Here is a 23,357-nt window from a genome sequence, read left to right on the forward strand (position 1 = left end):
CAGGATCTGCCCTTAAAGCCGAACTGGGTAGGATCCAGTGTCTGTAGGTCCCCAATATCTTTATTTATGAGGCCCATGATGATCCTTTCCATAGCTTTGCAGACCAAGCTAGTCAGGCTTATGGGGCGATAGTTTCCAGGGTCCGTTGAGGCACCACCTTTGTGGAGAGGGACCACTTTTGCTGTACGCCACTCTTTGGGTACATATCCTGTAGTAAGGCTGAGATTGAACAGTAGTTTTATGTGTGGGTTTAGTTCTTCTTGGAGTTCATGTAGGACGCAGCCCAGGACATCGTCTGGTCCCATTGATGCTGTGTTTTTTGCTTTGGAGAGGGCGGCTCTTACCTGAGCATCTGAGATGTCAGGGGGGCAGCACTCTGCAGGGATAGATATTTGTCCTTTTGGTGGGGAGGGGGGGAGAAGTTTGCGCTGAACGTGTCAAGCTAGGATGTTGGCAATGTCTGTGGGTTCGGTGTATTTTTTGTCATTTTGGACTAATTCTGAGCATATCTGGGAATTACCACCCAGGTTCTTAACATAACTAAAGAAAGCCTTGTGATTATCCTTAGTGTCCTGTGCAATTTTTCTCTCGAAGCTGGCCTTAGACGATTTTATGAGTGCCCTTAGTTTTTTGCTAATACTGATCAGAGATGCCTTCCCCTTTTGGGATTTTGCTCTATCATGTAGTAGCTTCCGCCTTCTATTGTATAGTTTGTTTATGGCTGGGGTCCACCAGACAGGACGTCTGCCTTTGGAGGATTGGGTCTTGGTTTTATTTGGGATTGCATGATCCATGCATTCCTGAAGGTGTTCATAGAATGCATTTATAAAGGATTCTGCGGTCTGGGCCGTATTTCCCCACAGGCCCGGGGGCTTTGAAGGATTCCACCTCGATTTTGAGGAGTGTGAAATTTGCTTTAGAGAAGTTTTTCACTGTGGCTTTCTGGGCAGGGGTGGGGTCGGGATGTGAATATCCAGTGAGATCAGTTTATGGTCTGATCTTACCAGTGAGGGATACACTTCTGGACTGGAGCATAGAGTCCCCATGTTGGTGATGATCAGGTCCAGTATGTTTTCCCCTCTTGTGGGAGTGGTAACAAGTTGTTCCATAGCATTTGAGTTTATGAATTCTAGGAACCTTTGTGCTAGGGTGTTGGAGATAGAGTAATGCTCCCAGTCTATGTTTGGGTAGTTGAAGTTGCCCAATATAATGGTGTTTGGAGAGACCCTCATATTTTCCAGTGTTCTCAGGAAGGCCGAGTGGGGTTCCTGGGTTTGGTCCTTTCCAGTGTCAGGCCACAAAAAGGCAGATACAGATGCCCCAGAGGCAGATCCCAGCCCCGGGGCTCATACAGGTCTAAACAATGGGGTGCTTCTACCTCCAAAAGCGGAGAGGATAAATCACAGCCATACAGGAAACAGTCTCAATTACTTTCCCCTGCTAGCACCAAGCACTTATCTTCTGGCAGCTCCTTTAGGGGGAAAAATAGCACTTTTTTCACAAAATTGGCATATAATCACCCAGGACAAATGGGTCCTGAATGTAGTGTCACAAGGCTACAGGTTCCATTTTCACACCCTGCCAAGGGCAAACGGAATGCCAGACCTGCCACACAATCAATGGGCAGAGGCACAAAAACAAGTTTCATCACTCATGGACATGAGGGCCATTCAGCGAGTACCACAGCAAGAGCAGGCACTAGGATTTTACTCAAGACTGTTGTTGGTGCCCAGAAAGGACAATGCCTGGAGACCAATACTGGACCTATCTATTCTAAACACATTTCTGGATATTCCAAAATTCAAAATGTTGACTCTGCAGCAGCTTCTGCCCATGCTGGGCAAGAAGGCATGGCTTGTGACTTTAGACCTAAAAGAGGCATACCTGTATGTCCCAGTCAGACACTCATGCAAAAGATACCTCAAATTCATAGCTGGCTCATTGCACTACCAATTCTCTGCACTGCCCTTTGGCTTATCTACTGCGCCCAGGGTCTTCACAAAATGCCTGGCACCAGTAATTGCATTTTGCAGACAAAGGGGAATACAAATATATCCTTACTTGGACTGCCTTATTCAAGCAGAGAACAAGAACATTCTATTACAGCATCTGGCGTCTGTAAAAAGATTACTAACAGGCCTAGGGTACACAGTAAACGAAAAGAAATCAAAACTAGTACCCTCACTAGAGATAATATTCCTGGGTGCAAGCTGAAATACAACTGCCCAGATGGCTTATCTCACGCCAGACAAAGACAACTGACTTCTTATTTCAAAATGTTGGCAACACAGACCCAGTTATCTGCAAAAAAAATTCTGCAGGCATTGGGCTTCATAGCATCCTGCATTCTACTAATTCCATATGCAAGACTGCATATGAGGAAACTACAATGGTATCTAAAAAGTGTTTGGACTCAATCATTGCCACAGCCTGGAAACAATAATTACCTTCATTCCCTGTATGCAACAGGAGTTTCGATGGTGGGCAAAGGCCTGTCACCACAACAAGGGACAGCCTTTCACTTTACTCACAGCCAGGCAGACATTAACAACAGATGCATCCGATTATGCCTGGGGAGCACATATGGCAGGAAGATGTATTCAGGGCACATGGCCCGCAAGTCAAATGCATCTACATATCAATAAAAAAGAGATGCTAGCTGTTCAAAATGCCCGGACAGCCTTCAAGGATCTACTTCATCGAGGACAACTTTTGATAAAGATGGACAATACTACAGTCATGTGGTACATAAACAAGCAGGGAGGCACACATTCCTACCCCCCCTCTGCAGACTAGCCATGACTTTGTGGGACACAGCATTGACTTACCAAGTACATCTGCAAGCACAATACCTGCCAGGAAAGATGAATTTGCTGGCAGACGAACTAAGCAGAAACCTAATGAATCCCCAGGAGTGGAACTTGGATCCACTAGTCTTCAGCATGAACAACAAGGAACTGGGGTTGCCCGGACATAGACCTATTTGCCTCCCCTCACAACTGCCAACTACAAAGACTCTGCACAAGAACTTATCACAAGCGAGCATGGAAAGTGGATGCTCTATCTTTCAGCTGGAAAAACTTAACAGTATATGCCTTTCCCCCACTGCCTCTCCTCCCCAAGGTACTCCTAAAGGTCAGACAAGATAAGCCAAAAATGATACTGATTGCCCAAGACTGGCCCCGCCAGCACTGGCACCCAATCCTAAAGAACTCGTCTCAATGCCCAACCTGGACATTACCTCAAATTCCTCACTTATTGACCCAAAACAGTCAGATCCTGCACAGCCAACTCAGGACCTTAAATCTGGCAGCATGGCGGATAATGTAACCATTCAAAACACACCTCTCTCTAAAGCAGTGATGGATGTTATTTTGGAGGCCAGGAGGCCTAGCACAAGAAAATCTTATGCAGAAAAATGGAAGAGATTCTGCGCTTGGAACCAGGCACAAGGAATTGACACTATTCTACCGAATATTCCTCAGATTTTACAATACTTAACTGAGATGCTGGACAAAGGCCTATCCTTTTCATCACTTAAGATTCATGCCTCTGCCATTTCAGTTCATTACAATACAGAACCACCTATTTTTCTCATCCATTACTAAGGCAGTACCTCAGAGGGGCCAAAAACATAAGACCCCCAAGGAGAGCACCAATACCTGCATGGGACCTAAATTATGTCTTGGAAAAACTCACACTGCCTCCATTTGAGCCAGCCTCTACAGCTGATATAAAATTCTTATCCTGGAAAAACAGCTCTGCTCCTAGCAATAACCTCTGCAAGACGAGACTCAGAGTTACAGGCACTCATGGCTGTGGAACCTTTTACCATTTTCCATCAGGACAGGGTTTCTCAGAGGACAAACCCCACTTTTATGCCTAAGGTATTGTCCAGTGTGGCCCTGAATCAAACAATTTGCCTACCTTTTATCCAAACCCACAGAATAAGGGTGAGAGACTTCTGCATTCTCTGGAAATTCACAGGCAGCTACGCTTCTACTTGGACAGAACCAAAGCTTTCAGAAAGACTGAACAACTTCTAGTGGCATATGCTGCAGGATCAGAAAGAAAAGCCATCTCAAAGCAGACTATTTCAAAATGGATAGGCCACTGCATTTGTTTCTGCTATTCACAGCATGGCAAATCAGTGCCTAAGGGCATTAGGCCACATTCAACCAGAGCAGCAGCCACTTCAGCAGCCTTCCTCAGAGGAGTACCAACCAAAGACATCTTAGAGGCTGCAACTTGGAGTTCAGTCCACACTTTTACAAAGCACTATCACTTACCTCTCTACTCTAAATCCAGGGCAGGCTTTGCCACTGCAGTTCTGCAGGGCCTCATAGCCTCTCCTAATCCTATTTAGCCCCAGCCGCCCAACCTTAGCTTTGGGATTCAACCCAATTGTAATGACTGCAACAGTCAAACACGATGAACATAGTACAGTTGTGTACCTACCATAAATGTAGATGTTCGAGTGTATTCACTGCTGCAGTCCAGGTTACCCACCCACCATCCCCCTGTCCTTTGCTGGGTTTCTATACAACATATCTGGTGTATTTGCTTGTAGATGAAAGTAGAGCTTTACTTAATTGCATGCATGTTTATTGGCATAAATTAGCCTACCCTTTTGGGGGCACCTCACATCTGGGGCAAGAAAAACTGAAGACAATGGCGTCGGCTGCATTTTTTATAACCCTGGTGCACTGACGTCAGAGAGGAGGCGACAGCAACAGACGCTGGACCAGGACTTTGGAATTCAGGCTGACTGCGGGTAGCCTGCCAGCAGGATAACCCTATTGTAATGACTGCAACAGTGAATACACTCGAACATCTACTTTTATGGCAGGTACACAACTGTAGTTTTTCCCAGTTAATGGTGGGGTAGTTGAAATTGTCCATTATTAGGGTGTTAGGTTGTACCCTAATACTTTCCAGTGTATCAAGAAATGAGGAGTGGGAATCCTGGGGCATGGTGGGGGGGTCTGTAGCAAGCTACAATTTGGACTGTGGTCTTGCCCAAAGTTAGTTGCACTTGGATAATATCGGATGCATTATGCTGTTCAACTAGCCTGGAGGTGTGGATATCCTTAATGAATATGGACACGCCTCCACCTTTAGTGCTTCTTTCTTGGTTAGGTGGCCGAAAGGTGTGGTATGAATTATAGCCTGGTAATGCAGTTTTCCTACCAAACACCGATAACAGAATAGGAAAAGAGAAAGAAACAGGGACAACTAAGTGAAAGGCCAGCTCTAGAATAGTTTTTAGTTGAGTCTAGAATACAATCTGCTTTTTAAAAGGGGACAATTAGGACGACACAGAAAATGTGGGTTTTGCATATGTATTTTTATACCCCAAGCAGACTCAGGAGAATTTTTCTTCAGGTACACAGCAAATGCTGTAGGTGTGATGACAGGATCATAGGAGGTTACTAGGCTAATGGCCCGGGGGGGGGGGGGCTTACAAGCCTAGCCAAGAGTTTATCCCCCTCAAAAAAACTCAGTCTGCACCTGATGTCCCTGTCAAAGAAGGACAAAGGTGGAACTCCTGGGACAAATTTGTGGTTTCCCATCCAGTCACCAAAATTACGCTTGAAGAGGGTCAGCGAGGTAACTCTGTTTCACATGTATGAGAAGTCTATTCCAGAGACTGGGCAGTCTCTGGGAGAAAAACCTGTCTCTCCAGCAGGTTTTGTTGATGTCGCATATTAAAATTACACCTATCAAATGGGTAATGTGCGAGGAGTTAAACTTACGGATATGGAGCATCTCTAGTAGGGCAGGGTCCGATATTGCCTTGTAGGCGAGACACAGATTACCTATGAGGAATCTGTATGATACCGAGAAGAGTTATGGTGATTTCAGACTGTCCACATAGGACAGGTACTGGAGGCCATGGATTCTCCTTATGAGGTATTTCTGTGGTACATACCAAATGGGGTGTTATACTCAATTATAAGTCTAATGAGGGAGGAGTACAGAGAGGTAATAACCCTCCTTTTTTTCTGGATGCAATCCCTTTACTTATGAGATGAACCAAGCAAAAGGCTTTTCTGACCACTGCCACCACATGGTGGTTGAATGTGAAATTGTTGTCAACCTGAGTACCCAGGTCTCTCACCACAGGTTGTGGTGCTTAGGGGGTTGCGGTTGATGTGGGAATCAGTAGGGGCCGTGTTTTTGCAGAATGGTATGACAATACATTTTTTACATTTAACTTAAGGCCATGACTTTGGCATCAGTTATTTGTATCTGTGAAACCCTCGTGCAATATGTTATCATTTGGGAAGTCAATGACAGCACCCAACTTACAGTCATCCGCAAACTTGGTCAGCCACAGGCCCTTTGTCTTGACTGGACCTCTAAGAAGTAGATGCCAAACAGTAGGGGTCCCAGGACAGATCCCTTCTGAACACCATTAGTGACAGGTCTGCTGTCGGAGGTGATGGCGCCTATTTTGACCTTGTGGGTCATATCTGCGAGCCAGTTGACCACCCAGCTGAGGAGATAGGGATCAACACCAAGTTGTAGTACTTTTTTGATAATGCCCAAGTGGGGGAGTGTGTCAAAGGCCTTGGCCAGGTCAAGGTAACCTGTATGTACTGACTTTCCCTCACCCAGGGCCTTGGTGACAGTCTAGAAGAAGTCAACTAGGTTCAGTAGGCAAGATCTGCCCCTGACTAATCTGAACTGGGTGGGGTCAAGTGCTTGGAGACTGCCTATGTCCTTGTTTATGAGGTCCATAATAATACTCTCCATGGCTTTACAAGATCAGACTTGTCAAGCGAATTGGACAATAGTTTCCCAGGTCAGTAGTGGCACCACCTTTGTTAAGGGGGTGACAATGGCAGTTCTCCACTCTGCTGGAATGAAGCCTGTAATTAGGCTGTGGTTGAATAAGGTGCTCAATGGCAAAGCTAGTTCTTGCTGGAAATAGTATCCCAGGCTGTATTCTGCACTATCAAGTGTATTGGAAGCTGTGTTCCTTGCCTTGGATAGGACCTTTAACACTTGATCTACGTAGATGTGAGGTGTGGGGCAAGTATCGGGGATGTCGACTGGACCTTTGGGGGTGATAAGGGGTTGAAGTTTGTGCTGAACCTAGCTAGCAGGTTGGCTAAGTCAGCAGAATCAGTGTAAGTGATATCATTAAATATTAATTCGGAACAAACTTGGGCTTTGCCATGGAGGTTCCTAATGTAACTGAAGAAGGACTTTTGGTTTCCCTTTGTGTCGGAGGCTAGTTTCAACTCATAATTGGCTATGGAGGTTTTCACTAGTGATCTAATTTGCTAGTTGAGGTGGAAATGGGTGTTTTTCTGATTTGGAATTTGTTCCTTTTTACCCTTGGACAACAGTTTATTCCTTTTGTTGCAAAGCCTGTTGATAGAGGATGTCCACCTGACAGGTTTATGTTTCCTTGAGCAGCAGGTTTTAGCTCTGTTGGGCATGGCTGAGTCCATGCAGTTGTACAGGTGCTTATATACTGCACTGTTGTACTGTTCAGCATAGTTGTCTGCATCCTCTGAGGGGGGCGGTGGTGTGAAGCTGCCGATACCCTCCCTTAGGAGATTGTAGTCAGCTTTTGAGAAGTTTTTTAGCCTGGTTATGGCAGGGAGGGGTTGGATAGGATAGAAACTTTGAATGAGACAGACCAATGGTCTGATCTCACCAGGGAAGAACATACTATGGGAGTAGTGCCGTGGTCCCCCAAGTTGGTGAGAATCAAGTTCAGTACGTTATCTCCCCCTGTGAGGGATGAGACCAGCTGGTATAGTGCGTTAGAATTGATGAAGTCAAGGAATCGTTGGGTGAGTGCATTAGTGCAAGAATAGTTCACCCAGTCTATAGTAGGGTAGTTGAAGTCACCAAGGATCAGGGTGTTAGGGGGTACCTTGATGGAGTTAAGTAGGTCCTAGTAGGAGCTGTGGGTGTCCTAAGTCATGGAGGGGGGTCTATAGCTTGCTACAACTTGGAAGGGTGTCTTGCAAACGTCAGTTGCATCTGAAGTAATTCCAGTGCATCATGCTGGTAAACCAGTCTGGAGGTGTGCCTGTCCTTAATGAAGATAGAGACTCCACCACCCTTAGTCTTTCCAACGTCATTTTGGGGTCGGAAAATGTGAAATGAGGTATAGCCTGGTAAGGCTGAGGTGCTATCTGCAGCCCTGAACCAAGTTTCCATGACTGCACAGACATCATCTTCCAGCGTAAGGAGTTCCTCCAGTGAGTGCATTTTCAGGTTAAGGCAGTTAGCATTGATCAGCATGACCTTCAATTTGCTTTCTGACAGACCTTTTATGTTGGAAGATTTGTCTTTGGAACAAAGCCTAAAAAGGCACAATGGGGGAGGCAAGAGCCTTGGCCAAGATCTGGAACCACAGGGGTGACAGGTGGAGGCAATCGCTGGCAAAGCCCGTCTGGTTCCTATCGCGTGATCGAAAATTGTAAATGGCAAACGCGTATTGAGCGAACCAGATTGGTCAAAATGTCACACGCGTAACACGGAAATCGCCATAGGGAATATTTTCCCTTTACTTCAATGCAGTGAGATCTCAAAACAGAAATATTTAAGTAGCGGGGGGTGCAGGGTGGCTTGGCCCCCTGCCTACACCGTTTAGGTAAGTATAGTTTTTTATTTTTATGTTTTTATTATATTTTCGAAATTTCAAACATCTTTCATATGGTGTCGACCATATGGTGTTCAATGTCTGAAACTTTAGAAAATATAATATAGACCAGGCCTGTCAACCATGTCATCCCATGCAGACAGATACTGGATCCCCTTGGAAAGACACCAGAAATTAAGGCAGTTGTTGAAGGCAATCATTTTTTGTTGGCATTCTGATATCATTCTTGGTGAAGGTAGGATGCTGCTTAGGGCTAGGGTCATACCTGCCTGGAGCACATACTCTGAGCGCTCAATCATGTCTTTCGTCATATAGTCCAGGGAGGTATGTTTCAAGTCATTCACACTAACATGGACAATGACAAAGTCATACTTGTACGAGTTGTGGAGAGACTTAAGTGTGTGCGTGATGTGGCTGATTCTGGCACCTGACAAACAGCCGACCATGACCTTCTCCTTGTTGCGCCTGGGGGGGGGGCATCAGTGTGTCTAACTACTGAGTCACTAATGACTAGTATGTTTGGTTTATTGTTATGCCATATGGGCTGCGTTGGTTTATTGTTATGCTATTGGGCTGTGTGAGAGACACTGGTGTGTGTTGACTACTGTGTGTGATGTGATTGAGGTTGTGTGTGGAATGTTTGTGTGTGTGTTTTGAGGATCTCTTGTTTAGGTAAGTTTGTGGGTGGTGTGGTGTTTGTGATGGCAATCTCCTCTCTGTCAGGAGTACTGACTGTGGTGTGAGAGACCATGGATTCCAGCTTACTGATGTAAATGCATTTCTCGCAAGTAAAAGAATTATGTGCTAGGAGAAGGGGACTGTCTGTGGAGATGAGGCAATTGTTACACTGTCTCAGTATGGCCATATCAACCAGGCTGGCAGGGGAAATTGATGGGAATTGTCCAGATATAGTGTTCTGAATAGTTGGCGGACTTATGAGGAGCAGGGTTTGATAAAGGTTTCTCCACAAAAAACATGAATGTAAAATAACTGGCCTGAAGCACAAGTGCTAAAATCAAAACTAAGACACTAGAATAGCAGACAAATTTAATCAGGCTACTAACAAGCAGTAGTAAGTTCAGAATAAGAGCACACAGAACATCAAACTAAAAAAGAGAAAAGAAAATGGGAACATGTTTTTGGGAATGTAATGACTTAACAGACTGCAAAAAAGTCCATACATAGTACTTTGTCAGAAAAGTTGTGGAAGCAAACAGTTGTAACTAACGTACCAATTCTTTGGAACTGTGATATAGGATCTGTATCCCCTAGAGATATTAGGGTCCAAGTTTAATGCTATTGACTGCCAAAAAAAGAAATTACTAGACAAAGGAATTCAAAATTTAAACAAACTGCAACTGAAACATTGAGTATTGTAAAGGAAATAAAAGAACTGGAAGTGGGATCTTTAGAAAAGGGAAGGAGCAAATTACATATAAATAAATAGGATCTGTGGGAACAATATATGCAGAATAATGTTCAGGAGGAGGAAGAATGAGGTTTAAGGAAGGGTAGGAACTGAGCAATTTATTTCATATTGGAGTAAATGAAAATTATTAAAACATGTACACTGTATCAATGGAAATGTTACTATGTTTTGCCTTCTTTTCTAGTAATGCATGTATACCCATGTCACTTATTAAAATGATAGAATTTAAAAAAGGTATTTAGTCGTAAAATAAGGAATTTCTAAATATACATCTAACCCCCAAAACAAAAAAAAATAATGCTACAAAGAAGAGCGACACTAAGAGAAGAAACCATCTCTGTGCCACAATGCCTTAGGATGAAACAGGTATTAATATGAAATTTTTATGTTTATAATAAATGTCTGCCTAAAACATCAGAGTAATTTTCCACCGTACAACTTCCTTCTAACATATTAGTAAGAGACAAACAGCACCATTTAATGTTTACTACTGTTTTATAAGGAAGGGAACTGCACACCTCTTCCAGCTAACAGCCAGTGAAGTACTTTGCTACCCTCCTTGCCATTCCCAGACCCACAATCACATATTCCTATGTAGCATGGTCAGATAATGTACATTTTTCCTCTAAACTAACATACTGCCATATAACCTCTAGAAACGTCCTAACGTATTCCTTTTTAATAAACACCCATGATACAATGGGACACAATTGGGTTGGGCTGCACAGCTAGGCTTATAATGGCCCTAGTGGTCATTAGCCTAGTAAATACCTACAAACCTACATACCTAACTAGAACATATGCAGAGACGGTCCATACTACATTCTATATGCGACAATGAAAACACTTAACTGTATTAAATTAGAAGTGTGTGCAAATAGTACCAGTGCTGGCAAACAAATATCTACTTTACACTGATTACAAACAAAAAATAATGCCAAAATATCACAAACTAGAAATAGAAAAGTCATTGCTCTTCTTCCTTTCCCAGCCCTCAGCATAAAATGTACAGGGAGGGATGGATACAATATTTTTATTATTAGAATGCTTTTTACTATTATTAGTATTAGAATGCTTTTTATTGAAATTGGCTTTGTGGCTCTGTCGCATTCTTCGACCAATCAGCTCTCACCCACATCCACTGGGAACCAAACATTATGCAATATACAATACTTCAGAATGCTGGACAGCTCACAGTGGTGAAGAGGCAAGCTCTCACCTACATCCACTGGGAAGCAAACTTATTTTATTTGTCTTTTGTTAACCAGGTTAGTCCACTAGGCAGGGGGGCTATTTTCAGTGGAGACCCGAGGAGAAAAGCTCCAACACCACGTTAAAAAAAGATGCCAAAAAAAACAATATACATATATCATAACAATAACAAGTCCAAAAATATAACAAAAAGTAAAGAAAAAAATGTGAAGTAACAACATTAATGCCTTGTAGAAATTACTAAAAGTATACATTTTGTGCAAGTACATCAATAACATTTTAGAGGTAGAGTAGGTGAAACAAAATAGAGGAATTGTAAGTGGTGCATAAAGAAGAATGAAGGAAAAATAGAAGAAACAGAGAATACCAAAGAAGAGCATTTGTGTCTAGTTACAGAGGGAAGAATGGAAGGAGAAATTGTAAAGTTAGAGCAAAGTGGACAGAAAGGAATGAGGAGGAAAGAGTAGTGGTGGCTAAGTAAATAAAAACTAAAGAGAGGGTAAAGGTGGGAGGAAAGATAGGTTTTAAGAGTGCTCAGGGGTGTTGCTATGGCTCCACAGGGTTATAAGTGTACGCAAAAGAGGGAATAGTTGTGGTGTAACTGTGTCGGGTAGCAGGAGATTAGGTGGGGTGGTGGCTGTTGCAAGAGGGAGAGTTGGCAAGGTAGTTTTTTCTTTTTTGAAGAGGCGAGAAGACTGGATGTGTCGTATTTTGTTGGGGGTTTGCTCCAGGTTTGTGATATGGAGCATTTATAAAGTAACCTGCTTAATAGTTTTGTTAGACTTATAGGTATTAAGTAATGCATGGTCACTGCTAGGGAAAGATCGTGTAGGTTTGTAAAGGGATAGGAGAGTGGACAGAGAGGGACAGTTTGCAGATTTGTAGAGAAGAGAATGTGCTATTTCTAGCTGTGAAAGTTGGAGTAGTTGTGAGAACTCAAACCACTGCAGTTTTTTTAGGGCGACTCAGTGATGGGATCTGTAAGGGGGATTAGAGGCAAATCTGGCTATCTGGTTGTAAGTTTGTTCGAGTTTGGTTAACAGATTTTCTTGAATGCGTGTGAATATAGGGGAAGGGTAGAGTAGGCAGGGAAGGAGAAAGGTTTGGGCGAGTGAGGTCCTAGCGGTGTTAGACAAGAATTTTGTGTGTCTATACAGTGACCTTAGTTTTTTATTGGTCTTTTTGATGGTCTGTATGATGTGATGGTCAAATTTCAGCTAGTTGTCAATTGTAATTCCTAGAAGTTTAGTAGCGGAGTCTGCATAAACAATGGTGCTGTCAAGAGAAGAGAGACTGAAAGAAATTTTAAGACGGGATGAAGTCTTTGGGAGGAAAAGGAGGAGTTTGGTGTTCTTTGGGTTAAGGATTAGTTGGTTGTCAGTTATCCAGTGTTCAGTGATATTAGAGGAAGTCTGTGAGTCTAGGTCAGCGGGGTTGTCAGAGATGGTGATAAGGGTAGACTCATCAGAGTACTGGATTAGTGATGAAGAGGTGCAGACAGAGCAAAGATAGTCAGTGAAAATATTAAAGAGAAGGGAGCCAAGGATGGATCCTTGGGGGTAACCAGTCTGGACAGGTAAGAAGGGTGAGAAGGAAGTCTGCCATCTGACAGACTGTTGCCGGTTGTTGAGATAGCTGGAGAACCAGAGGGTAGTGGGGGTGGAGAGGTTGAGTTCAGATAGTTTAGAGAGAAGTTTAGGGTGGGAGACTGTGTCAAAAGCTTTAGAGAGGTCAAGGAAGACGCATCACACGAGTTTACTGTTGTCCCTTGCTTCTGCTACAGTCTTGGTAAAAGGTAGAAAGGGCTGCAAATGTGCTGTGGTGGGGTCTAAATCCGTGCTGAGTGGGGGTAAGGAGGTTTACATGAAGTAAATAGGTCAAACGTTGCCTATGAATGCATTTCTCAAGAATTTTTGAGAGAGGGGGAAGAGGATGGCTATTGGTCGGTAACCGGTAGGTTCTGTGGAGTTACCTCCCTTGTGAAGTGGAGTTGTATAGAAGGATTTCCAGATCTCAAGAACTGAGGATTCTTTGGCAGAACGGTTAAACAGCATGCCACTCAGCCAAAGCCCCTAAGGCAAAATAGCATGCCCAACACACTAGTCATAGGTGACTCGATAGTCAGGCACAATGATGTCCCACTCACTAGGTTGAATAAGGAGAAAGTAACAGTCTGCTGCCTGTCAGGCACCAGGATCCACCACATAATGCACGCACTTAGGTCCCTCAACAACAGGTACAAACATGACTCTGTCACTGTACATGTGGGTGTGAATGACCTGGGACGTACCTCCCTGGACTACATGAAGACAGACATGGAGGAGCTCTCGGATTATGTAGCCCAGGAGGGTATGACCATAGCCCCAAGCAGCATCCTACCATCACCCAGAATGATACCATAGTACAAGTAGAAAATTATTGATTTCAACAATTGGCTAGGTTTCTGGTGTCATTCTAAGGGGATCCAGTATCTGTCTGCCTGGGATGACATGACTGACAGACCTCAATGCTTGTCACAGATGGCCTGCATCTGTCACCCCTGGGCTTCCAGATACTGGCCAAGGCTCTTCCCACTCCTATAGTGCCTTTTTTTTTAGGTGGTGTTCCAAAGACCAAATTACCACCCTAACAGCTACAAACAAGTGCAATCCAAGGGTCATGCTGCTCAATGCTAGAAGTCTAAATCTCAAAATGTACTCGCTCGAAGCACTCCTTAAAATGGAGAACATCGACATTTGTGCCGTAGCAGAGACCTGGTTCAAGGCAGCAGAAAGCACCCCTGCACTACCAGGCTATAACTCATTCCACATCTTTTGTCCCCAGAACTTGGACCGAAGCTCCAAAGGTGGTGGTGTTTCCATATTCATAAAGGATGTGCACACCTCCAGACTAGTAGCCCAACATAATGCATCTGAGATACTTCAGGTGCAGCTAACATTGCGTAAGACAGCGATTCAGGTTGTAGCCTGCTATAGGTCCCCAACCATGTCCCAAGACTAGCACTCCAGGTTCCTAAGCACCTTGGAGAATATTAAGGTCCAACCTAACACTCTCATACTGGGCGACTTCAACTACTCCTCCATTAACTGGGAAAACTTTTAGTTATGTACTTACCATAAGTTTAGATGTTTGGGATCCATCTCGCCTACATTCTGTACTGATGGGTTCGGAGCCGATCCTCGGCTCCGACTCGGCACGCTATACTATAGAGCGAAGTCTCTTATTGGCTGAGCTATTCTATATCCCAGGATGCACCACCACCAATTCCCCAGATCTAGTTTATGCACACACACATGCACTGCTGATATAACATTGCCAGATGTTTCAAGATGAAACGGTCGAACTCGAACCGTCCGGTCTCCTCTGATCTCCAAGGCAGTGGGAAGGAGGGTGGGTATTAGGAATGTAGGCGAGATGGATCCCAAACATCTAAAGTTATGGTAAGTACATAACTAAAAGATGTTATGTGATCCTATCTCGCCTACATTCTGTACTGATGGGACAGCGTCCCTAGCACCTGATTCCTGGGTGGCTCACTGGAAAACACTCCTGAGAACTGTGGAACCGAAGGAAGCTCGCCCCCGGGATGCCACATCCAATTTGTAATGAGAAATAAAGGTGTGAGGAGAGGACCAGGTAGCCGCAGCACAAATGTCACTAATGGCAAGTTTGGAATGAAAGGCTGTTGAAGTAGCCATAGCCCTTGTAGAATGAGCTTTCACAGTGGTTGTAAGCTGTTTATTAGAAAGAAAATAAATATGACTGATACAGTCTCTAATCCACTTGGCAATAGTGACCTTCGTGACGGCTTTGCCCAATTTATTGTCTGAAAAGGACACAAACAACCGATCTGTTTTCCGTGTTTGGTGCGTCCTATCTAAGTAGAAACGCAACTGTCTGTGAATATCCAATGAATGGAAGATATATTCTGCTCTGTCTGAGTAGTTGGGGAAGAAAACTGGAAGTTCCAAAGACTGTTGAAGACAGAAACTAGAACAAACTTTGGGAACAAAAGATGGATTAGGCCTAAGGGATACTCTATCCCTGTGAAAAACCAGGTACGGCGGTTTGACACAGGGCTTGAAGTTCCGAGACTCTTCTGGCTGATGTAATTGCCACCAAGAAAGCAGTCTTCCAAGAAAGAAATTTAAAGACAGAAGTTGCTGCCGGTTCGAAGGGGGAAGAGGTCAAAGCACCTAATACGAAATTAAGATCCCATGGTGGAGCAGGATGAGAAACTGGAGGACGTAGCAGCCCAGCACCTTTCATGAAGGCTTTACACAACTTATTGCTCATCAAAGGTGGGTCTATACTTTCATGAAAATTAGAAATAGCTGCTAATTGAACCTTAATGGTGGAGACCGAAGCACCTTGACTGAATAAGGAAGCTAAAAATTTTAAAACTTCAGCCACCGGGGTAGTAATGGGATCTAATCCCCGGAGTTGGGCCCAAATAGCGAATCTTTTCCATTTACTATTATACATCTTCTTAGTAGAATTTTTGTGGGCGGAGGACAAGATATGTATAACTTCTGAATCCAAAACCTGGTTCCTGGCTATAGTCGAAGTGGAGGAGCCAAGCTGTTAACTTCAGTGAGTGAAGGGACGGGTGAAGCTGTCCCGACTGGTGGATCAAGAGATCTGGAACCTGGTCCAGGAACCATGGATCGTCCAGTGCGTATTTCCGAAGAAATGGCAGCCAGACTTGACGAGGCCAGTATGGGGCAACTAAAATCATCTTGCACTGCAAGTGGATCGCTTTCTGGATCACCCTGGGAAGAAGGGGAACCGGTGGAAAGGTGTACAATAAGCCGGTGGGCCAAGTTTGGACTAGGGCGTCCTTGGGAAACCCCCCCCCCCCAGAACCGGGGTGAGAGAAAAGAACTGTAGACATTTCGTGTTGAGCGGAGTTGCAAAGAGGTCGCAACAAGGAGTTCCCCATCTTCTGAAGATCTGAGATGCTACTCTGTCGTTCAGAGACCACTCATGCGGGGAGAGAATGGTTCTGCTCAGTCTGTCGGCTATCACATTGGATCTCCCCGGAATGTGTGTTGCTACCAAGAAACGGTTGGTTGCAACAGCCCAATTCCATACTTTCATGGCCTCTCTGCAAAGGGGGTAGGACCTGGTCCCTCCCTGCTTGTTCATGTACCAGACTACTGACATGTTGTCGGACTGAACGGCAATCATACCCTGGGGGAGGAAGCTGTGTAGTGCTTGAAGCGATAGAAGCACCGCCCTCATTTCCAGTATGTTGATGTGTAGGGAACTCTCGTCGGGGTGCCACTTGCCTTGGATTGACCTGCCCAGGTAATGTCCCCCCCACCCCGTCTGGGAGGCGTCCATAGTCAAAGTGGCCACTGGAGGGGGGGGGGGGGACGAAAGGTCGCCCCTGATCCAGGTTGGAGGAGAGAAGCCACCAACGGAGGTCCTGTTCGCACGTCTCCGTGATTATAATGTGGTGACTGAGAGGAAGTTCCTGATACGACCACTGGACAGACAGGAGCCACTGGAGAATCCTCATGTGCAATCTTGCTAAGGGGACCAGGAGAACGGTAGCCGACATGGAACCCAACAGTTGTAGGACCATCCTTGCTGGGGCTCGGCGTTTGAGGAGCAACGCTCGGACTTGAGATTGTAACGTTTCTATTCTCTCCGTAGGAAGATAGACCCGCATTTGCTTTGAGTCTATCTCTACCCCGATAAACTGAGATGGCAGCAACACTGACTTTGCCCAATTGAAGGTGATTCCTAGGGAGGTGCCTAGAGATATAGTGGCTGCTAGGTTCTGTAATAGTAGATGCCTGGAGGTGGCAGTTAGGAGCCAGTCGTCTAGATACGGAAACACCTGGAATCCTAGACTCCTCAGGTGAGCAGTCACCACCGCCAAACATTTGGTGAACACCCTGGGGGCTGTGGTGAGACCAAAAGGCAGTGCACAGAACTGGAAATTACTGTCTCCCAGGCTGAAGCGCAAATGTCTCCTGGACGCCTGATCTACCAGAATGTGATAATAGGCATCCTTGAGATCTATGGAGCACATCCAAACACCTTTCTCCAATAGTGGGAGAATGGATTGTAAGGTGACCATCCGGAACTTGGACTTCTTGACTGATCGATTTAGGTTGCTGAGATCCAAAATGGGCCTCAAGTCCCCGGTCTTTTTTGGCACCAAAAAGAATTTTGAGTAAGTCCATAATCCGGTCTGGTCTACGGGGACCGGTTGGATGACTCCTTTTTGAAGCAGCTTTGAAATTTCGATGGCTGCAATATCCCGTTGACTGGGTGACGGGTCCGGGATTTTCCTGGATGGCGGGGTGCGAAAAGGGGATGACGTAACCTCCGGCGATGATTCGGAGCACCCATCGGTCCCGAGTGATACTTTCCCAGGCCTTTAGGTGCCTCGAAAAACGACCCCCGACTGGCTCCGGAGCTGCGCAGTCGGGCAATCCTTCAGGGATGCTGAAAGGTTGAAGAGCCACGAAAGGACTCGCGGTCTCCAGTGTTGCGGGGGCCTCTGCCGCCTCTGGGACGGCGTCTTCCTGAAAAATTTTCCCCTCCTCTGCCTCTAGAAGGGGATCGTCCTGCTGTGAGGGGTAAGTCTTCTGAGATTTACGGAACCACATTTTCCTCCTCTTTAGCCTTGGGATAAGGCCGAAAGGGAGAGGAAAACCGTGCCCCTACGGCAGTCAAAGTCTTACCCTCTTGTTCACAGCGGGTCAAGGTGTCCTTTACCCTGGGTCCAAACAAAGAGGACCCATCAAAGGGAGCGTCGGCAAAAGAAGACTTGAAGGCCTCCGCAAAATGACACAGGCGGAGCCAGGCTCGTCTCCGTAGAGCAATACCCGTACCCGCCGCTCTACTCGCCCCCTCGGCTGCATACGAAATGAGCCTCATGGACGAGTTCGATATCGACGATAGAGTAGCCAACTGAGAGCTAACCGTCTGGGCCAACTGCTCAGGTAGGTTACCAGAGAGGGAATCTGAGAGTTCCTTGATCAGATCCCTCTGAAGTCTAGCGAAGTGCGTCAGGTAATTCAGAGACCTTAAGGTAAAGGCCGCTGAAGTGAGGGTGTGCTTCCCGTACCGGTCCATGCTCCTAGACTCCTTATTAGGAGGATGGACGGACGTCGAAGCCTCTGCCACATCTTGCTGGGTAGCAGATGCCACCACCAGAGCATCTACAGCCACACCCTTGGTGAGAAATTCCTTTTCCGGGGGCGCTGACAAAAATTTGTTAGGGCGAGCAGGCACCGGTTCCACAGAATCTGGATGTTCCCACGCCCTTCGAGAGATCAAATCTAGGAGCTCATCGAAGGGCGGAGACACCCAGGAGGCGGAAGGCTGAGCCCCGAAGGCCTTGAGGAACACCGACTCGTCAGAGGAAGGGGGTTTGGTCTGCCAGCTGCCTCGTTGTTTGAGGATTTCCAGGATGTCCGCAAAGGAGACATCATCCGAGGATGACTTGGGGGACCCTTCCGCATCATCAAGATCGGTGTCCGAGGTGAGAGACTCGTCAGGGGAGTCGACGTGCTTCCTCTTGCACTGTTTCTTTCTTGGGGGTTCCTCCAAAGACTCTTCAGAGGGACCTCCAGGAAGAGGGGGACCCCCAAAGGGGGTGACCTCAGGCCCCAGGGCTCCGCTGTCTTGAGGCAGGGGGACGACAAAGGAACCAGTCTCCGTGCCTAGGGATGGTGCCGGGGAGACGGTGGAGGTAGCCAAGGAAGATTTTGCCAAAGCACTCCTCATGGCTCTAGAGGCCGGACCCACAGAATCCTGGGAAGGTCCGACCCCCAAAGTCATAACGGCAGACGGCACTCCCGCAGCAGACGCACGGAGAGAGAGGCTCGGAACCGAAAACATCGGTCCCGAAGCGTCACCCCCGGGGCCGACCGAAGAGGTCCGTGTACCGAACTCCGACCCGAAGGCCGGGGTAGGAGTAAGGGTCGGAGCCGACCCGGAAACCTCCATCGGCTCCACCAGCACTGACTCCAACGGTGCAGAGGCTGTTGGAGGAGGAACCAAGGCTAAAGGGTGGACCATCGGTTCCAATGCCGACTGGGCTGGAGCCGAAACTAACTTTTGGAAGACTGGAGACTGAAACAGCCTTTGGAGCACCCTGTCAATGTCCGAATCCGACATCTTGGAAGACCGGGAGGAGATCGAACGGGTCCGAGTAGACTTCTCCACCAGCCCCGAAGGACTGGGGGACCAATCAAAATCGGTGCCGAAGGAGACTCCATTGTAATTTCCCTCGGTGCCGAAGAGGTCTTCGGCGCCGAAGGGGAAGAGTCTGAGCGGGCAACTCTCATCGGCTCCGAAATCAGCGGAGCCGATGAAGGTGACCCGCCTCTCGAAGCTCCAGCCATCGGCTCCGAAGCCAGAGGAGTTGAGGCTGGAGGCATCGAGGCAGACCGTTCTGCCCTCAGCTCCGAAGTCCGTGGAGCCGATGGAGAAGCCTGCCGAGATTTCTTGGTGGTCGGTTCCGACGGACTGGTCGGAGCAGACTATTTCTTTTTCTTTGAGGGAGAAGAAAAGGAAGATAAAGCCTCTTCAAAAGTAGGTTTGATAAGCCCTTTTCGTATTAATTTGTTTTTCCTCTCTTGGAGGACTCGAGAGGAAAAAGCATGACACACGCTACAAGACTCCTGAAGGTGTTTGGGACCTAAACAGTACACGCATTGGGAGTGATCGTCCGTTATGGACATCTTGTAGCCGCATCTAGTACATTTTTTAAACCCTGAGGGTCTGTGCTCTTTAGACATATTGGCAACGTTAGTAGTCACAGGAAAAAAATATATATATCTAACCCAGTACAATAGGTTTCGAAAACTTTCTCTTTAAAATTAACAAAAAAAAGTCAACAAATAAATCACACAATAGGAGGGCCAAGAACCCTCTAACTAAAAACGGGTACTTGTCCACCTAACGACACTCACACAAGAAGGCTCACTCACGCGCGAGGGGAAGGCCCCTCTAACTTAAACGGAAACCTTACCCTGAAATTTACCACAAAAAATCTGAAAAAAACTCATACACAGCGATAGCCGTTAAATTTTTTTAAGAAAATTCCTGACAGAAAATTCTTAGAAAGAAAGCACTTAGCTCAGCCAAGTTCGAGACCACGTCCTTGCTTGTAAAGCGGCAAACGCGATCTGGGGAATTGGTGGTGGTGCATCCTGGGATATAGAATAGCTCAGCCAATAAGAGACTTCGCTCTATAGTATAGCGTGCCGACTCGGAGCCGAGGATCGGCTCCGAACCCATCAGTATAGAATGTAGGCGAGATAAGATCACATAACATCTACGCGTGTACCAATACACTTGCCCAACGTTTCCTGGAATTCATTCATTCAAAATGCCCTGGACCAGCTCATTCTTACCCCCACTAGAGATAGCAACATCCTTGACCTGGTCACTACTAACATGGGCAACCGTTGTGCTACACCAGTAGTCAACTCCTCCCTGGTTAGATCCGACCACAAACTAATCACCTTGGAAATCCACATCCCTCTCATCCCACCCTACCCCTGCAAAGGTAACCACCATGAAAAATTTCCACAAAGCTAACTTTGGGCTCCTAAAAACAGAGGTGGCTAACTTCACTGCATCCATGCAGATAGAGAAAGTACAGTTGTGTACCTACCATAAATGTAGATGTTAGAGTGCATTCACTGTTGCAGTCATTACAGTTGGGTTAGCCTCCTGGCAAGCTACCCACAGTCGGCCCGAGTTCCAAAGTCTAGGTCCAGCGTCAGTTACTGTCGCCTCCTCCCTGACTTCAGTGTGCCAGGGGTATAAAAGATGCAGCAGACACCATTTTCTTCAGTTTTTCTTGCCCCAGATGTCATGTGCCCCCTAAAATGGTAGGCTAAATTATGCCAATAAGCATGCATACAGAAAAACAACTTTTCCTTCTACAAGCAAATAAACCACATAGGTTGTATAGAACAGAAAAGTACAGATAAGTTCCAGCAAGGAAAAGGGGGGTGGAGGGAGGGTAATCTGGACTGCAACAGTGAATACACTCAAACATCGACATTTATGGTAGGTACACAACTGTACTATGTTCATCGTGTTTCACTGTTGCAGTCATTACAGTTGGGTTGAATTCCAAAGCTAAGGTTGGGAGGCTGGTACTAAATAGGATTAGGAGAGGCTATCAGGCCCTGCAGAACTGCAGTGGCAAAGCCTGCCCTGGATTTAGAGTAGAGAGGTAAGTGATAGTTCTTTGTAAAAGTATGCACTGAACTCCAAGTTGCAGCCTCTAAGATGTCTTTGGTTGGTACTCCTCTGAGAAAGGCTGCTGCTCTGGTTGAATGTGGCCTAATGCCCTTAGGCACTGATTTGCCATGCTGTGAATAGCAGAAAGGAATGCAGTGGCCTATCCACTTTGAAATAATCTGTTTTGGAATGGGCTTTTCTTGTGATCCTGCAGCATATGCCACTAGAAGTTGTTCAGTTTTTCTGAAAACGTTGGTACTGTCCAAGTAGAAGCGTAGCTGCCTGTGAATGTCCAAAGAACGCAGCAGTCTCTCACCTTTATTCTGTGGGTTTGGGTAAAATGTAGGCAAATGAATTGTTTGGTTTATGGCCACACTGGACACTACCTTAGGCATAAATGTAAGGTTTGTCCTCAGAGAAACCCTGTCAGGATGGAAAATGATAAAAGGTTCCACAGCCATGAGTGCCCATAACTCAGACTCGTCTAGCGGAGGTTATTGCTAGGAGCAGAGCTGTTTTCCAGGATAAGAATTTTATATCAGCTGCAGAGGCTGGCTCAAACGGAAGCAGTGTGAGTTTTTCCAAGACATAGTTGAGGTCCCATGCAGGTACTGGTGCTCTCCTTCCTTGGAGGTCTTATGTTTTTTGCCCCTCTGAGGTACTGCCTTAGTAATGGATGAGAAAAAATAGGTGGTTCTCTATTGTAATGAGCTGAAATGGCAGAGGCATGAATTTTAATTGAAGGAAAGGCCTTTATCCAGCATCTCAGTTAAGTATTGCAAAAATCTGAGGAATATTTGGAACAATCGTGTCAATACCTTGTGCCTGGTTCCAAGAACAAAATCTCTTCCATTTTTCTGCATAAGATTTTCTGGTGATAGGCCTCCTGGCCTCCAAAATAACATCCATCACTGCTTTAGAGAGAGGTGCGTCTTGAATGGTTACATTATCCGCCATGCTGCCAGGTTTAAGGTCCTCAGTTGGCTGTGCAGTATCCGACTGTCTTGTTGGGTCAATAAGTGAGGAATTTGAGGTAATGCCCAAGCTGGGCATTGAGACAAGCTCTTTAGGATTGGGTACCAGTGCTGGCGAGGTCAGTCTTGGGCAATCAGTTTCATTTTTGGCTTCTCTTGTCTGACCTTGAGGAGTACCTTGGGGAGGAGAGGCAGAGGAGGAAAGGCATACACCGTTAGGTTTTTCCATCTGAAAGATAGAGCATCCACTTTCCATGCTTGCTTGTGTTAAGTCCTTGTGCAGAATCTCTGTAGTTGGCAGTTGTGAGGGGAGGCAAAGAGGTCTATGTCCGGGCATCCCCAGCTCTTTGTTATCATGCTGCAGACTTGTGGATCCAATTTCCACTCGTGGGGATCCATTAGGTTTCTGCTTAGTTCATCTGCCAGAGTATTTATCCTTCCTAGCAGGAATTGTGCTTGCAGATGTAGTTGGTAAGTCAATGCTGTGTCCCACAAGTTCATGGCTAGTCTGCAGAGGGGGTAGGAATGTGTGCCTCCCTGCTTGTTTATGTACCACATGACTGTAGTATTGTCCGTCTTTATCAGTAGTTGTCCTGGATGAAGTAGATCCTTGAAGGCTGTCAGGGCATTCTGAACAGCTAGCATCTCTTTTTGATTGATATGTAGATGCATTTGACTTGCGGACCATGTGCCCTGAATACATCTTCCTGCCATATTGGCCCCCCAGGCATAATCTGATGCATCTGTTGTCAATGTCTGCCTGGCTGTGGTAAGGTGAATGGCTGTCCCGTGTTGAGGTGACAGGCTCTTGCCCACCATCGAAACTCCTGCTGCAGGCAGGGAATGAGGGTAATTATTGTTTCCAGGCTGTGGCAATGTTGAGTCCAAA

At 46.0% G+C, this 23,357-nt stretch overlaps 1 protein-coding gene across 4 annotated transcripts in view; it reads right to left on the minus strand.

Annotated features, from left to right (window-relative positions):
• RSAD1 (radical S-adenosyl methionine domain containing 1) overlaps nt 1–23,357 on the minus strand; it is a 2,083,664-nt gene that overhangs the window by 1,946,838 nt on the left and 113,469 nt on the right. The gene's annotated exons all lie outside the window — the stretch shown is intronic.

Source organism: Protopterus annectens, chromosome 12.part0, assembly GCF_019279795.1.
Source record: "Protopterus annectens isolate FY-2018-M chromosome 12.part0, PAN1.0, whole genome shotgun sequence".
In the NCBI taxonomy this organism is placed as follows: domain Eukaryota; kingdom Metazoa; phylum Chordata; order Ceratodontiformes; family Protopteridae; genus Protopterus; species Protopterus annectens.